Source organism: Dasypus novemcinctus, chromosome 21 (assembly GCF_030445035.2).
Source record: "Dasypus novemcinctus isolate mDasNov1 chromosome 21, mDasNov1.1.hap2, whole genome shotgun sequence".
NCBI lineage: Eukaryota > Metazoa > Chordata > Mammalia > Cingulata > Dasypodidae > Dasypus > Dasypus novemcinctus.
This window is the reverse complement of record NC_080693.1, coordinates 76,406,970-76,424,560: the sequence shown is the minus strand read 5'-3', so window position 1 is coordinate 76,424,560 and position 17,591 is coordinate 76,406,970. Positions and strand designations below refer to the sequence as shown.

Below are 17,591 nucleotides of genomic sequence, written 5' to 3'. Positions count from 1 at the left end.
ACAGACCTAGTCCTGGAATTCTGGAGAAATATGACAAGTAGATATGGGAGTTATCGACAACAGCCTACAGTTGATAGTTGAAGCTAAGGGTGTGGATGAATTTACGTAGCAGTAGTGTGTAGAAAAAGAGAGTCTCAAACTACCTGCCTTTTAAGTGTAGTGTGAAGACAGCTATTGTTGTGTTAATTATAATAATATTCTTTCATCAGTGGTAACAAATGTACCACACTAATGCAAATTGTTAATAATTGGGGAAGGGGTATGGGAACTCTAGTATTTGCATGCTTTTTCTGTAAACCTACAACTTCTCTTAAAAAAAGTGTATGTTTAAAAAAAAAGGGTAATGCAAGATGGCAGTGTCATTCTTAGTTGCAGCATAAGCAAGTAGACAACTCTTTTTTTAACTGTTTTTTTTTCCTATGCCTTTTAAAGAAACACATACCCTCTATTGACATGTGAGTTTGAGAGCCCTGGCAAGAAGTAAGAAAGACAAGCAGGTTCAAAATAGAATCTTGTGGAAGATGACATTTTCAGACTGGTCAGGCTGTACATGTTAATCAGGTATAAAAGGTAAGCAGTTCCTATATTCTTAATTCTATTTTACTGCGTTATTTTATTTTAAAAATTACCATTTTACTCAAACTACCATCTTACCCAGTAAAACTACCATCCCTTGGGTAAGCACAGCAGCTAGTTCTAAATAGCTACAGGTGGTAGTCTTACACATGCCAGGTACCTCAGTAGAATAGTGTGTCTTACTTCTTGCAGGCTGTTGCTGAACATTCTCCTAAGCCAGGTGTTCTCAACCTCAGCATAACTGATGCTTTGGGATGGATCATTCTTTGTTGTATGGGGTTTTCCTGTGTAAGATGTTCAGTAGCATTCCTGGTCTCTACCCACCAGATGCCAGGAGCAAATCCAGTTGTGACCACCTAGAGAACCACTGTCCTAAGCTATTATACTGTGGACATTTTCACCGTTTCGGGTTATGTAGTCTGTTTCTGTTTATCTGGTACGTCTGTATTTCATAGTTTTTATCTATCATAGACCCATAAGAGTCTGATGAAAGCACCTACAATTTCTATATGTTTACATATCTTTGTAGCCAAATCTTGTACTTCTGTCTAGAACAAAAGGGTAGTCATTCTCAATGTTGACTCTAAGTGAAATCAGTTGCAGAGGTCAATGAACTGCTCTCTTTCTCTGTCTTCTCTCTCTGTTTTGAAACACCAGTAAAAGAGAAGGTATGAAGGGATTGCCCAGCCCTCACTGGCTTTCCTAATTGTTCTTTCCTTCACTGTTATGCTAACCTTTTATCTTCTTTTTTCTTAAACAACCTTCTTTAGGCTTTCCAAAATTTTAAGCTAAATACCTTATCATATGTTACATTTATAAATATCTTATGATTGCAAGGAACTACACTTTCTCAGCTTTACCCAAAATTATGCTGTTTATCAGAAGGATATACTTAGCAGTAAACAAGAAAGACATCCCAGTCATGCTATTGGGCATCATAAAAACACAGAAAGAGTCACAAAACCAGGTCTTTTGGAAATGGGAAATCCAATCAGGATTCATCCTAATTCGAGGGACCATTCACCCACTCTGCAGTGGGGGTCCCACAGAAGAGAATAAGAAGGAAGTTTAGGGAACTGCCTAGGGCTGCTTCTCTCACAAAGACTATTGGGTACAGCAGGTGTATCTATAAGAACCAATATCTTTCCAATTTCTTCATACATGACTTGATTTTGTTTTGTTTTCTGGGCAAAAACTTGGGGAAAAGAAGAGGGAAGAACCATATAAAACAATATACTATGAAATATTAATCAAGTCTAAGGAAAAGTTATTGTTTTATGTATTGCTCTCCTCTCTAAAATGGGGAGCAGAAGAGTTTAGAGTTGGTTTCCAGTACCTCACTTGTCTTTCAGCCAAGTTGCTTAACTTCTGTAAAACCTTGTCTCCAACGTGGTTCATCCCAGTTCTCCATCTGTCCATCTCTGGAGACCTAATCACAAGTGTTTATCACTATGGGGCTCTCCATGCCTACAGATTATTAAAATCCTCCCAGCATGGGTAATTTAGATTTGAGATTATAAAAATTATTGAAGATTGTCTTTAGAAAGTTTTGCTTTACATTATCTTCCTTCTATGTTTTCCCATTGATACAGTGGGAATTTACTTTAAAGTAAACAACAAAGTCATATACAAGTTAATGACTCCACTAACTTGGAAGGAACTGGAAGTCAATCTGATTTCTCCATCAGTTCTCTGATTGATTTCTTTCTGCAGCTCATTCTGTCTAAGGACTATGTTTCTCAGCCATTAAAATGATGTAACACACCAAATTCAACCAAGCTTCCCTGTCTTAAAATTTGCCTAGAATTCTGTGATGGTGAAATATTTTGGGTTCCCATGGGCTTTCTTGTGGCGCGAATGTCAAGCACAAGTAAATAGAGAGGATAAATGTTAACAAATAAGCACTCTTAATAAAGTAAGATATATATTCAAAGCAATGATGTCGAAACAATATTATGGACTAGAGGGATGGATTCCCCGATCTTAAAAAAATTAAAAGAGAGAAGTAAGTGCACTGCTCTTCGGTGACAGACTCTTGTCGGTTGCAAATAAAACACTTCTAAAGACTCTTTATTCATAACCACAGCATCTTCCTGGAAGAAGTACATTTTATATCAGACTGAGGGAAAAGTCTGTGTGAAGACCTGAGCTTGCCATTGGCAGCTCTGTTATTATTGATTCTGTCATCTATAGGCAAATTCCAGTGGTATCTCAGGGTCCCCAAGTCTGAGAATGGGATTCCTGTATGACACACCCCTTGGCAGATGGTTTCAGCAGCTGTAGTTGCAGTTTCAGTGTGGAAAGAAATGACTTATCATCCACTGAAAATTGATGGTAGCAGTGGTACTGGTGAGAGAGAGAATCTAGTGGGATTGGAGTGTCCAGAAGCTTGGCTTTCTTTTCTGTTTGTTTCCTTTCATAATAGGGGGCTTTTGGGATAGAGTATAGACAGAAATAGAAGAAATATTTAAATATTGCTGGAAAAATAGACAAAGTGTTTTTTTTTTTGCTTTGCACACAATAGGTGGTCAATGTTTATTATTTGCATTATAAGGATTTGGATATGAATGAGAATGAAAAGTCAAGACTTCGTTTTCTTCTGAAAATTTCCACTTACCTGATAGAGTTCAGTGTAGTTAACATTTATCTACATGAAATGATTTCACTTAGCTATGAATTATAAGGGACTGTACATAGTGGGGCCTCCATCTGTAAAGCCAATTGGCATAAGGCCAGGAAATAAATATTATTGAACCTCTTAACTATACTGGACATTAGAAGCAGCCTGTGGAAAGGCCATATTGGATCAATGGAGGCTGGTCACCTGGAATTTCTAAGAGTTTTGTAAGACAGAAATCCATTTCAGGAACTTAACTCTACATACACAGTATTAATAAGGAAGAATCAAGCTCTTTTTATCTTTGAAGCATATTATTGCGGGTCAAAAAGAAATGTCAAATAAACAATTGCTAGTTTATGGACTACAGATTCAGATGATTTTAGTGCTGTTTAAATCTAGTTTTACAGAGTTTTAGAACTAAAAAAGAATCGTAGCCCATCATTTACTATTTTATATCTTATAGCTTCTTGAAAGACTTATGAGTAAAGGTAGAAAATAAGGGTTGTCAGAAGAAACAAATGTAGGTCCTTCTTTTTTTTTTTTAATTTTTAATTTGTTTTTTATTTATTTCTCTCCCCTTCCCCCCCCAGCCCCAGCTCTCTGTTTTCTGTGTCTATTTGCTGTGTGTTCTTTGTCCACTTCTGTTGTTGTCAGCTGCACGGGAATCTGTGTTTCTTTTTGCTGCTTCATCTTGTTATGTCAGCTCTCCGTGTGTGTGGCACCACTCCCGGGCAGGCCGCACTTTCTTTCGCGCTGGGCGGCTCTCCTTACGGGGCGCACTCCCTGCACGTGGGGCTCCCCTACGCGGGGACACCCCTGTGTGGCAGGGCACTCCCTGCACGCATCAGCACTGCTCATGGGCCAGCTCCACACGGGTCAAGGAGGCCCGGGGTTTGAACCGCGGACCTCCCATGTGGTAGACGGATGCCCCAACCACTGGGCCAAGTCCACCTCCCTGTAGGTCCTTCTTTTTTTTATTTTATTGACTTTGTAATAATATTACATTAAAAATATATATGTGAGGTCCCATTCTTAATCCACTTTCACAGGCAGCTTCTGGGCTTCCTCGTGAGGATGGAGCACTGAATCTATAAAATAGAAACCAGGTTCTTAATATGGATGCCAATATTAATCTACCTTATTCCAGTGGAGGAAGAAAAACAGTGAAGAGACTGAGAGAGCCTTGGTAAATACACAAGTATCCGATATCCTCACTTTTTTCTTTTCATGCCCCAAAACCTACTGTCCTAGTAGAACAGGGCTTGTGGATATGACCATCAGGGATTTCCTGATTTCATCCGATAGGATTTTCCAACTTAGTTTCAGACTCCAGGCCAAAGTCACCAACTTCTCTCTACCCTTGACAACAGGTCCAGAAATGGATGGACACAAATCTACAAAGTGTAGAGAGAGGCAATTTGTAGAACCTGGATCATGGTATCCCATTTTTGTGGAAAGTCTAAAAACGTTTTGTTCTTTTTGAAGAAAGATCACAAAAGACTGCCTGGGAGCCAGGCATTGTGCTTTTTACTTTGGAAAACATCTAAGTGTAGACTCATTATGCCTATATGTGTATGAAAGGCTCTACTTCAAGCTTCCCGGGTAGGCTCTATCTTCTTTGATACCTGAGGCAAATCTTCCTTGAATGTTCACTTATTAGAAAAACATTTTAGAATCATGTTCAGGGAGAAACGAATGATGCAGGGGAGGATATTGGCAACCTGACCTGGGTGGAAATGGGAGGCTCACACATTTTCCTGGGGGCTGGGTGTGTGTTTGGAGAGAGTCAGTGTTTATGTATCAATTATTTTAATTAAGAGGCTTGTGGTGGTGGTATTATCCCTACCAATGTTAAGCAGAGAAAGAACTTGGATTCCAAGATTGACTGTACCTCAGTAGCTTCAAATGGATACATAATTGTCCTGGGTCCCTGGTGCCTCAACTGTGCGATTATACTTAGATAACACCCATTGAGAAGTTGGTTCCCTAGGTGTGATGCTTGGGAAACCCTCTGCAGCCTCAGTGTGAGACTTTCCCTAGCTTTGTGCTAAACTGTTTTCTGGCCTTTCACCACCATGTTTGGGCAGTGATGGTGTCAGACTTCATCAAGAAGCCTTCTTGGCCCAGAGAGATACTTGCTTAGAGGAAGATGGTTTTATTGAGGGCATATTATCCTTGGCAGACATATCCAACCGTCTACTGGGGAAGAAAGAGAATGGAAGGCACTGAATACATCCCCATAATTTCTGCCAATGCTCAGACCCATATATGAGAGTTTGGGTCATAGAAGGCTTGGCCAAGAAGATACCTCATAGGTGGCGTGATACTTGCCTTACAACATCTCTGGTATGGTGAGACACCTCAAGGAGAACGTGTGTGTGGAGAAGGCAGATGAGGACACCACACCCTGAGTCTGCTTCCCTCCCTGCAATGAGAAAATAAGGAAGAGCCTCTAGAAATCACCTCTTTCCCAGAGATCTTGGGACATATTGAAGCAGGAAAGGAATGAGGTGGTGCATGTTGTTGTGGGGAATTGGAACTCTTATTCTCCTCTGATATATCTATCTGAAAATAACTCAAGTAGTTCTGACCTCTTGGAACCTTGAACACATTGGCATATGTGATTTAAGCAATAAGATGTTGGCTTTTTTGATGAGGATCCCGTTAGTTGCTCTGTAAATGAGATATATTCCAAATTCTTTTCTTTTTAAAAAATTCTATTTTCAGACCCAAATTGACATCATTTCACAGAAGAGCTCTCATTTTACTTTCTAACTCCTGAAAAATAAATAAGGCTGAGTTAAAATTTGTAAAGCACTTATAATGTGCTATACACCTTGATAAACATTCTATACCTTGTAAGTATATTGTTATTCATCTTATTAGTAAATTTACTGCTATTTTCACTATTTGACAAATGAGAAAATTGAGATATGGAGAGGTTCTGAGAATTGTTCAGGACCATTAAGTTAATCAGAGATTGTATTTGTCAAAATAAGCTATAAACTATGTTATGCTATGGTAATCAATAATCCTCAAAGGCCACTAATAACCCTCAAATTCAATGGCTTAAAGCAACAATGTTTCTTTTTCTCCCTTGTAATACAGGCACACATAATTACTCAGCTACCTGGACTGAAAGAACGTCATCATCTTGAAGCTTTACCGTATGGAATCATGGTCACTGACTCCTAGCGTGGGAAAGCAAATGCCAGAGAGTCTCTCATCAGCAGTTCAGTCTGCAAATGACATAATCTCTTTAGCTCACAGCCTGTTGGTCAAAACTAGTCTCATGGCCCTGCCTAATGGCAAACTGGTGAGATGTATACTCTTCTCTGTGCCTTAAAGAAGAGGGGAAACAAAATGGCTGAGTAATGAAAGCCACTACACCAGCGGCATTCATGAACTTTTAACCATTACTTGACACTGCCTTTGAGAAGATGAAATTAATGTTGGATAAGAAGCTAAAAAAGGCTGTGTGGTGCTTCATTCTTCATCATCCCCCATTCATCTTACTTTCACCATCCTTGTCACTGGATCCCAAAATGGCACAGGGAGGACCTCCTCTCAAGGGTCTTCCAGGCTCTAACTAGCTCCTATGCTGTTGAAGGCCAATACTGGGTGCTGTGTGGCCCACATTTAACCTTTGCCATTCATGTGATTATCACCCACACAGCTGGGAATCACTGAGTCACGGGCTGAGTCGATGCTTGCATCTTGGTGCCTGGAAACAAGACTTGTAGGGCAGAGTATCTGCCACCCACACTTCTGGCGGCTCCCATGGCTTTGCGCATTCCTGCCTCAAAGTCTTGTGGAATATATCTTTGACATCTCAGAGAAGCATTTGGCAAATGCCACCATCCATAGCTGGCAGGTTATGGTAGTCTTAGGTCTGGAGGTCTCAGTTATCAACATCTTGGCAGAAAGCTCTAGCATGTTTCTGATGAAGGGGTTTGGGAAATATCTTCATTCACCTGCTCCTTTATAATCCATTGGTTTATGGATTAATTTACATTTTCAACTTATTCTAGGTAAGATGCAGTTTCAATCAGCACAGAAGTGAACAGCGAGAGAGGCTAAAAAAATCAACATGACACAGAGAAAAAGAATCTAACAGAAAGAAAAAACTTTATCTTGAAAGCTTATAAAAAATCATAACTCTGAAAATGATTTCTTGTAAGAACTAGCAGAAATTTTTAAATGTGGCAAACAAAAATCCAACAAAATTCTTTGTACCTCAGCCTTTTTATTTTAGCTTGTTCTCTCATCATGGTTTTCTTTTTTTCTTTTATAAAGTTGAAGTCACTTTTGCATCCTATTGAGTAAAGCAAAACTAATGAACAGAGAATACAAAGGAAATTGAAGAGAAAAGGAATAAATGCAGAGAAACATAACTGTAATATTAAAAATTATATTTACTTTGGAGATAGTAAAGAAAAGAATTGACACTGTAAATAATGCACTCAGTGATATGGAAAAAAACTTAAGAAGCTCCAAGGATGCAGAGAAAAGGGTTAAAGAGTGTGGGGGAAAAAACAAAAGAGGAAAAGATTGATACGAAGGAGAGAGAGACCAAAGACCTACTAAAAGCACTATGGACATTTTTAAAGAAGGAAATAAAAGATCATTTCATGAAAGACTGTGGATGCAAACATCACACATGAAAATGTTAGCAAATTATGCTCCTAGAAAAGAAATCACTAGTTAATACATTTTAAAAATTCTCAATTCAGATAAAAGTATAAGTTTTGGAGATCAATTATGATATATTCTAAATAATTTTACTAAAATGCTACAAGACAAGATTTGAATAGATATTCCTAGGCCAGAAGATCAAATGGTATAAAGATGTACACTTCCTATATTAAATGATGATTTAAATTACTTCAGTAGTATGTAGGAGAGACAAGTCCTTGAAAAAGCAAATCTAACATTCTTCTGGATGAAGATATGGTGTAAGTAGCCAAGAAAAATTTTAAGAGCTATTATAATAGATTGTAATTGGAACAGCATGGTGGTGGTAGAAAGAATCATGGACCGAGAAATGCACGGGGAAGATGTCCCAGTATTATTTAATGATTCTTTCTCCTCTAATTTCATATGTCAAATTTAATCATATGCTCACTGTTCTATATATACTAAGGTCTATTTTTGGAAGAAGTGGTTAACTATTTGAAACAAAATTGGCTTCTTTTCTCAAAGCATGCACCACAATATAAAGACCAAATGGACTGAATAGTTGAAGGCACAAAAATAAGCCAAAATAAAATATAGATGAATATGTCTCTGGTCTTGAGTTTGACTTAGTTTATCTATGTATAATGAGATGGAGAAAATTTTATTCACTACAATTCCACTTATGAAGGGAATCCATCTGTGGGAGAAGGTTCATGATGTAGAAGGGGAGACAACAAACAGGGCTCTGCTGGGAACAAGGAAAAGCATTTGCTGAATACTCCAACAAGGAAGGGAGGAAGAAGACACAATAAAACAAAAGAATTTGAAGACGTCAGGATGGGGTTGGGGAGGTTGGAGAACCGAGAAGAGAGCCAGGAGGATCAAGAGATTGAGCTATCTCAAGAACAGAACTGGAATTTAGGCTAGATTTCACCAGAGATTTGTAGTACAGGTTTTGTATATCAAGTATATGGGCTATGTGAGTATAAAAAGTGGTTGAAGAAATCTCAGAGAAGAGTGATTCGTAGATTTTTAATATAAGAATTAGAGATATTTTTACGTAAGGGGTCTACAGACTACGGCCCACTGGTCAAAGCTGGCCATAGCCATTTGCTTCTGTGTTGTCTATTCCTGCATCAAGCTACAATGGCAGAGTTGAGTAATTGAGACAGAGGCCATGTGATATGCAAAGCCTGGAGTGGTTACTATTATTTTTTATAGGAAGATTTGCTGACCCCAGCATTACTCAAAAAAGTACCTTAAGATAATTTGAAGGCAAGCAGCAAATTCAGAAACAAAATGAAACACTTGCTACAAATGTACCAAAGCAAAGAACATCACCTAAATAAATAAAGGGCCCTTTCAAATTTATATGAAAAACTTCCAGTTTTCAATCTGAGGATATGGGCATATTGAGAAAAAATACAAAGGTATCAACAGATGAAGAAAGAGAAGTTCAGCTCACTAACTGGCACTCAAAGACCAGCAAGGTAGACCACAATAATGGATGAGGTTTAGAGCAAGGATGCCATGGTGACGTGGACAGTTTCTTACACTGTTGGTTGGAGTTTGCTGCTATAAAGCAATTTGGGTAAATGCATTATGAACCTTAAAAATAAAAAGGATTATACCTATTGACCCAGATATCCTGCTTCTAATAATCTTCAGAAACTATCTGGAGGTCCAAATATATAAAGGGGAGAAAATTCCCTGAAGTAATGATATTCCTGTGTTCAACTTTGACTAGCTGGATGACTTCTTGCAAATCACCAAACCTGACTGAGCCTCAGTTTTCTCATCTGCAAAATGGGAATTAAAAGTGGTACCCAATTGTAGGGCTACTGTGAGGATTCAATGTGAATATAGAAATAGATTTTTATGACAATGGCCAGTGACATGGTGGTAACATGTATTAAGTACTATTTTTTTTTAAAGCAGAATAATATAATAAGAAAAGAATAAAATAAAGTCTGTCATGTCCTTACAAAGGAATATTATCAGCCATTAAGTTAATGAGTTGAAGCATATTAATAATATAGAAAAGTTCACGTTTCAATGTTTAGTGTAAAAAAATCAGACCACATGCAGTGATGCTCAGAGACGAACTTACCAGGTGCAATGGATGTATCACGATGATGGGAGAGAGTGTTGCTGTGGGGGGAGTGGGGGGCGGGGGCGGTGGGGTTGAATGGGACCTCATATATATTTTTTAATGTAATTAAAAAATAATAATAATAAATAAATATTTTTAAAAAATCAGACCACAAAACTGAGTATGCAATATTATTCCAATTATGAAAGAAAATCCACAAATGCATATATATGTATATAAAAGGACTTAAAATAAGATAAAAAATATTTAAAATAGTCCCTGACAAGCAGAAATAAGATCTAACTTTATTTTGTCTTAATACTTTGTTTTAAAACATTTTTCTAAATACTATTTTTTTCATAAGCAACAAAAAAATAAAAATTTTTCTAATATCAAATTAGAACAGCTAGTGAATAAATATCAAACTACATAGTGAGGCAAGAAAAAATATGCAAGAAAGAGTTGATGGGAAGAGCAAGATCAGGTCACCCTTAGGGGAAACTCAGTCTCTTGTTTAATTTCAGACCAGTCCTATGTGTAGGGACCCCATCCTGTGTGAGGAAGGGGAAAGAAAAGGAGGGGTGGGTTCGCATTGATTATAATTTTCTCATCTCAAGAACTTCCCACCCTCTATTTTGGAAACTAGGGCTTCCCAGACTACTGTCCTTTATCTCCAGCAGGGACCTAGCATCCCCCAGAGGGCTCCCAGATAAATATATGCCTCTCATCCTGTGTTCTTTCATCCCACTCCTCCCAGGGACACCTGGAACTAGGTGATCTCCCCTCGTGGGCTCACCATCTTCCATCCCTTCCATTATAAGGACCCCTTCTCAGATGCCAGCCCTCCCAGGGCCAAACTTGCCCAATCACCTAGGGATGAGCTTCCTCTCTAATGAACAGCCCCCCCCCCCCCCCCACCCCATGAATGACACTGAAACATAATTACAAATGCTTTTACTTTCCCCTGCTTAGGATTGCATGCAGTCTTCTGGACCTAGGAGCACAGTTCACATCACTGAGGACTGATCCTTAAATCCTTCAAATGAGAACCAATCTATGATAAGCTGGAGGTGTTGGTTTTGTGAACGGAGCTGCCACATGTATATTCTGGAAGGTGTCTCCTGCAGCTTGTGGTGAGTTTCTCTAGGGTGAAAATGTAGGGGTGGACAAGTGGGGCCTTTCAGCTGTAGGGGATGCGGTCAAGCTGCTTTCAGAGTGGTTGTCCCAATTTATAACCCCACCACTGGTGTATAAAGATCTGTGAATCCCATTCTCTTCTTGAGATCAACAGACTTTTAAAGCTCTTAACAATTGAATGGACATAAAATGGCATCTAATTATAGTCTTAATTTTCATTTCTTCAATTATGATGGTGATCCCCAAATTAGTGTATGTTTATTAAACTTGCATGATGGTCCTAAAAAAAAAAAAGAAAGAAAGAAAACCAATCTGCTGACCATGGTCTACAGGGCACTAGTGTTCTGGCCCTTGCTTTCCTCTCTGGCCTTCTTCCGGCCTTTCCAAAGCGCTAGGCCGGGTGCTTTTGTTTTATTTGGAGTGCTCCCCCGAACCCCAGCCAACATACCTCCCTAATCATCTTCTACCACATCACTCACTGCTGCCAATTTTCTCTTCCTCAGAGCACCTATGATGTTATTTTATTATATATTTGTTTTCATGTTTATCTCCTGTCTCCTCCCATTAGAATGTAAACTCCTTAAGGGGAAACTGTCTTTTGCCCAGAGTTCGAGTACAAGTCCAGTGCAGTACAGAACACATGTTCACTGACTGACAGTCTAATAGTTGTTATCATTTCTATGCATCTTACCTCGTGGAATACTTCCACACAGACAGAGTAATGGCTAACACTGAAAAATAAACATACTTCATAGTATGCCAGTGAACTTCAAGGTACTGCTTCAACACTATTCTCAGCTTGGGATAAAAAGGTATTGGTGTAATATTGAAAATGAGAAAATTAGGAAAGAGAGAATTCTGAGAGCTTGACTAGAACGTAGAGATCATTTAACCCTTCCCTTGCCATTTCAGGGAAGGGAAATAGGGGCCTAAAGAAGACCCCACAGAAACAAGACAAAATACACAGAAACACAGAAGAAATAACAGTGAACTTAGAGAACCCCCACGGATTCCAGAGCCTCCAGAAAGAGTTCCTCATCCACTCATTTTCTCCTACCTTCTATGGAGATTGTTTTCCTGTTCTGGGGACTTAAGCACCAACAACAGTCATCTCTATCCTCAACAAGAAGGTTTACTGGACAAGTGAACACAGTGTGAGAGGATGCCCAACAAAGACCTGACCCAGGGAATTGGGTTTCTGCCTCTTAGAAATTGGTTTCACCTAATCCAAAAAACTGGTTATAAGATGGGAATGACATTCCATCCTCCCAGCCTTGGCTCACATTCAAGTACCAGGAGCCTAGAGTTGAAAGCCTTTGGGACATTTTTCCCTGATTAAACCATCATGGCATCCCTCCCACATGTAAGTGTGGGGAGAAGGAACGCATTAGGGGACTCAATAAACTAAGCTTTGTATAGCATGACATTGGAGGTGAGGTTTTGAATGCCTGAACACTAACAACTAATGCATCAGGAAGCAAATAACTTCAATAAACAGCCTCCAAAATGCCATCCATGTGACATGGTGGGAACCATCTCAATACACTGCAAAGAGCTGCATTATTTATAAGCAGAAGGTAGGAACCTGTTTGTGTTGCCACTGCTGAGGACAGAATATAAACAAGTGAGCTTGGAAAACACAGAAAGAAATCTGGGCCAAGGGGAATTGTAGAGTCTCTATCTCCCACTGTAGGTGTTTTAAACATGGGAGTTTCTGCCATTTTTAGAAACTATTTAATCAGGGTCATTCTTAAAGGCAGAAAGAAGGCTGGACCCCAGTTGAGAGGTCAGGACCCATATGGATAATATAGCTTAATCTGATGTAGACTAGAAGAGGTGATGGAAGAAAATCAGTATTGGATGATTGTCTCTGATGTGCTAGTCATTTTCCAATCATTGACCTATTTAATCTTGCAAACCACACCACAGGGCTGCTATCAACATCTCCCCTTTTCAAAAGAGGAAGATGACATGTAGGGAGGTTTAGGGGACTTAGGGAGAAAGGACTCAGACTCAGGGTTTTGAGCTCTTATGTCACGTTGAGTTGATGGCAGAGACAATGCCATTTTCATCTACCTATTACGTTACGAAAGTGAATATTGCCAAGAGCCTGGAGTTTCCCGCATCCTCCAATGGGTTTTCCCTGCACAGTTCACAGGTGGAGCCAGGATCATCCACAGCTTCTACTTGATAGTCAAAGTCAGCGTTGTATCAGGATTGACCCTCTGTCCTCAGGCAGGCAGAGGACATCTTGGCACAATAGGCTTGTGCAGGTCCAACCAAACCTCCCCATTTGATGTTTGTGGTCCTGACCTCCTCCCCAGGGAGCCTGGGCTTTGTGGTTTCTTTCTCTAGAGCTGACTCGTTGAAGCCACATTTTGCCAGCAAGCATGGGCTTTGAGCACCCTAGTGCTGCAGAGCTGTTACCCTGTCTATGTACTACAGGCTGGCCCTGTGACCCGGGGTCAGCTCGGTGGGAAACCATTGTTGAAAAGGACAGAAGGAAGGACAGAGGACCAGATATACCACACTTGGTGCTCTTTGGCCGTAAGAGACTCTAGGTGGCCCAAAGGCAGTTAGATAATCAGAGAAGTTCTCAAAGTCCTCACAGCAGTTTTGTTCGTTTGGTGATTGATGGACATGACGTAATAACCCAGAGACTCACTCTGGAATGACCACTGCAAACTTATCCAAGTTCATGTGGGCTGGGAAGGAAGTCTGTATTAGTTTCTATGGCTGATGTCAGAGCTTTCACAAATTCAGTGGCTTAAAATACCCCTAATTTATTATCTCACAATTCTGGGCATCAGAAATCTTAAATGGGTCTCACTCAAGGTGTCATCAGGGCTTGGATCCTTTCTAGAGTCTCTAGGAAAGAATCCATTTCTTGGCCTTTTCTAGCTTCTAGAGGCCACCTGTTTATTTTTTTGGCTCACGGTGCCCTCCTCCATCTTCTAAGCCAGCCATGTCGGGTGAGTCCCTTTCATGCTGCCATCTCTTTGACTTTTAATCCAGGCATCATTAAATTATGGGGCAACTAGAATGTTCTTTTAAGTGTTATCTCTATCAAAAGTATTAAGTAAGAAAAAAAAAAGGAAGAAAACTAAGAATCCCTTGATGCAGCAAGATCTCCCTGGTCTGGGGCGCCTGCTGGAGTCCTGGGACCTCAATGTCAAGTCCTGGAATCAGGTTCTTAAACTGCCAATAACTAAATACTTGGCCACAAAAAAAAGTCCAGTTAGTTAACAACTTTCAGTCAAGTTTCTTCATCTGTGTAATGGGCATGATTCCCTTGCCCTACCTTCTAGGGCTATTGTAAGGGTGATAACGTAATGAAAAAGTGTTTTAAAAGGGGGTTATTTAATCAAGCAGTGCCTAAGACTTCCCCAAGATAGACAGGAGAGAGATCCATGTCCACTCTCACCCCAACACAACAATATAACTGACCCCCACTTACTCTTTTATCAAGTTCATGGGTGGCTTTGTTGCAACACATTTTTTTTTTGCATGACATGTTTGATTTGCATATTTAACACATAGCAATGCCTCATAAGGAGAATAGCACTGGCTCAATAAATGCTTAATGAATAAGAAAGGATTAAAAGAAATAAAAAAGGAGAGAAGGAACAAGAACATGTCTGAAGTGGCTGGTTCGGTACTCATTATCAGAAGAAGCTGCATTTCCACTCTCCTTGGCAGTGTTCTTGAAGCTTCTCTCTGATCTGGTCCTTTCCTAGCAGAGATGGCGGCAGTCTTGAGGGAACCAAGGGCATCAGAGAAACAAGCCACAAGAGCCAGAGGGCCACCCCTGCTGCCCAATGTCATGTGGTGGAGAGGACAACGTACCTCCAATACCCTTGCCCCCAGGGCAACTTTGTTCAAAAAACCTGGGTCCCCAGAGAATTTGTTAATCCATGAAACACCGTGTTATCTCGCTGGACTTTTTTCTGCCACGCGGTAGCTCTAGTGCCCAGTAAGTAAGCCCTGGAGAGAGCATCTGCCAACTGGAGGAGTACATGAGTACAGGAGCTACGGGTCGCTGGACAGCACAGAGGAAAGCCAAGAAACTACGGGAGTGAATTCAAATGGTATGGCATGATGACTTTTGGTAGCAAGTGATTGTTTTAGGACTTCAGACCACTCAGCAGGGCTACCCGAGGGTTTTGCAGTGCTCCTGGCCTGGCTGCAGGACTCCTGGGATACATCTGATCTGTCTCCAAGGGAAGTAGCTGAAGAGACAGAGTAGACCTCTCTGGGGACCTGTGGGCTGGCTAGAGCCCCTCTGCTTCTGAGACCTTGTGAGAATGCTAACACAAGCACTCAGCACCCTTCAGCAACTGCCCTTCCGGGCTCCTTTCCAGCCTCCCTCCTCCCGCCTCTCCCTGCTGTGGGGCAGTGGCTGCTCCTGGCTGGGAAGAAGGAACCCCCTCTGAGTCAGGGCTGCCATGAGCAGCAGTTGCTTCACTCCCAGCCCCCGAGGGCTTGGAGAGCAGACCTGCTTCTCCACAACTCACTGCAGAGCTTGGGCCAGCGCAGTGGAGTAGTTTGAGGTGAAAAAGCCAAAAAAAAAAAAAAAAAAGGTGTTTTTTCAGATTCAATTTAATTGAAAACAACTCCCCCACCCCCCCACCCCCCTCTTTACTTTTTTGCTGCTTTGCAGCCCAGGGTCTAATTCTGGGTCAGAGGAGGGAGCAGGGGCTGGTACCCCAAAGGCAGGAGTGGGGGGCTGAAGCCTGAGGGCTCAGGACTACAGGTCTGTAAAAAGGATGTGGCCTCCAAGCAGCCAGCCCCGTTCAGTCTTCCTGCAGCCACCCCTGAAAAGAGAGGAAGCAGAGAGCCAAGGAGGCTGAGGAGGAAGCAGAGGAGGGAGACGCGAGGGCTGTCCTGCCCCGGCAGACAGCAGCAAGCCGAGCAAGGAGCTTCCCTTCCAAACATTGCGCAGAGTCTCCGAGGAGGAAAAGGCTCTTGCAGAGACGCCAGGAAGGCAGCATTTGAAGCTGCTGGCACCGCGCAGGGCGCGGGCTCAGGCTGTCTGCTCTCCCACCCTCTGGCTCAGTGGGAATCCCAGCGTCTCTCTGACATCATGGATGAAAATCAGCACTGGCGTTCCAGCGTCGGGGCTGTCCCGCCCCAGCTCAGCGCGGCCAGCTGGACCCTCCCAAAACGGGATCTCTTTTGTCAGCTGCCTTTTATAGAACTATAAAACCAAAATTTCATGTAAGAAGCCTTAGTCCAGTCATCAAAAAAGGCAGACCTCGCCTCCAGTGCTCTTCCTGCCTCTTTCCCTGCTGCAGCAGCGGCGAGAGGCTGCTGGTTTCCATCTTTCAGCCTCGTAAAGATCCTACAGCCCCAAAAGGCACATTAAGCTGCCCAGGAAAGGGGTTCTGGACCTGTGCTCTGGAATTAGGGGAAGGGGGAGGGAAGAGGGCAAGTTGTGTTGAAACATTTGGGTGAAAGAAAAGATCTAGCTCTTGGTAATGAAATGAAAAGGGAAAACAAAGCTGAAAAATGTAGAAGGCAGCACTGTGACCCTGGTCTGTAAGGGTGAGGTTTTTGCCAAAGAACTGTCCCTCTGCTACTTTGAACTTCTCTCTAGGCGAGTGAATCCTTTGACCAAAGACTAAATGAATAGGGTGGTGGGACAACAAGTGTCCTTAAGACTGAGCAGAGTTTAGAAGGGAACATTAGACACACCGGAGCTTGAAAAGGAGATTAATTCCTCCCTCTTTAGGGCAAGACTGTAGTAGGCACTAAGTTCAGAACAGCTGAAGAGAGGAGTGAATGGATAAACTCAGCCTTTCTCAACTCCTTAACGAAAAATCAGAAGAAGGTCAACTACTAAAGGCCTTTGAGAGTCTTTGGAGAACAGAAATACTGCTGCAGTTTAGAAAGTCCAAATTATACTCTAAGTTCCTGAGAAGAAAAATCAAACTGAAATGGAACTCACCCCAAGGTCCAAGATAGTAGCTGAGTTGGCACAGCTGTGGGACCATCTTGTCCCCTGGCCTTACCTGTAGGCATGTAATAGCTGCAGCTTACAGGATTAATGTGAACGGGAAGGAAAGCTGTACGTAAAACCATTCTTTGCACAAATTAAATCAGTTATCTTGACCTGATAAGGAGACTTCTTTTTCTTTTCTTTTTTTTTTTTTTTTTTTAAGGTATAATACATGGGCTTTTCTTCTCTTGGCTTTGAAATTTTAGAGTGTTCGTTGTGCGTTAAAATTCCTGCTGGAATTTATATCAAGCTGTTATATAATGGGTATTATAAGATTGGAAAAGACTTTAAAGGTAATACCTAAGTCAAAGTCTTAATAACTTATAAATGAAGCTGGGGGAGGTTAAAGGATTTATCCTTTGTATACATTTGCCTCTATTCATCCAGAAAACAATTATTATTGTTATTGCTGTTTTGTTGTTGTTATCATTATTTAGCACCCGGGAGTTAATGGAGAACAGGGGACAATATTTTTGTTTCACGAAGCTTAC

The 17,591-nt window shown here is 41.0% G+C and overlaps 1 long non-coding RNA gene across 1 annotated transcript; it reads left to right on the top strand.

Annotated features, from left to right (window-relative positions):
- The first annotated feature begins 432 nt into the window (after positions 1–432).
- Positions 433–15,681, top strand: LOC139437178 (uncharacterized). Its single transcript, XR_011646936.1, has 4 exons — positions 433–570; positions 5,924–6,054; positions 10,938–11,098; positions 12,015–15,681. It is a non-coding gene; the product is annotated as an uncharacterized lncRNA (long non-coding RNA).
- The last annotated feature ends 1,910 nt before the right edge of the window (positions 15,682–17,591 follow it).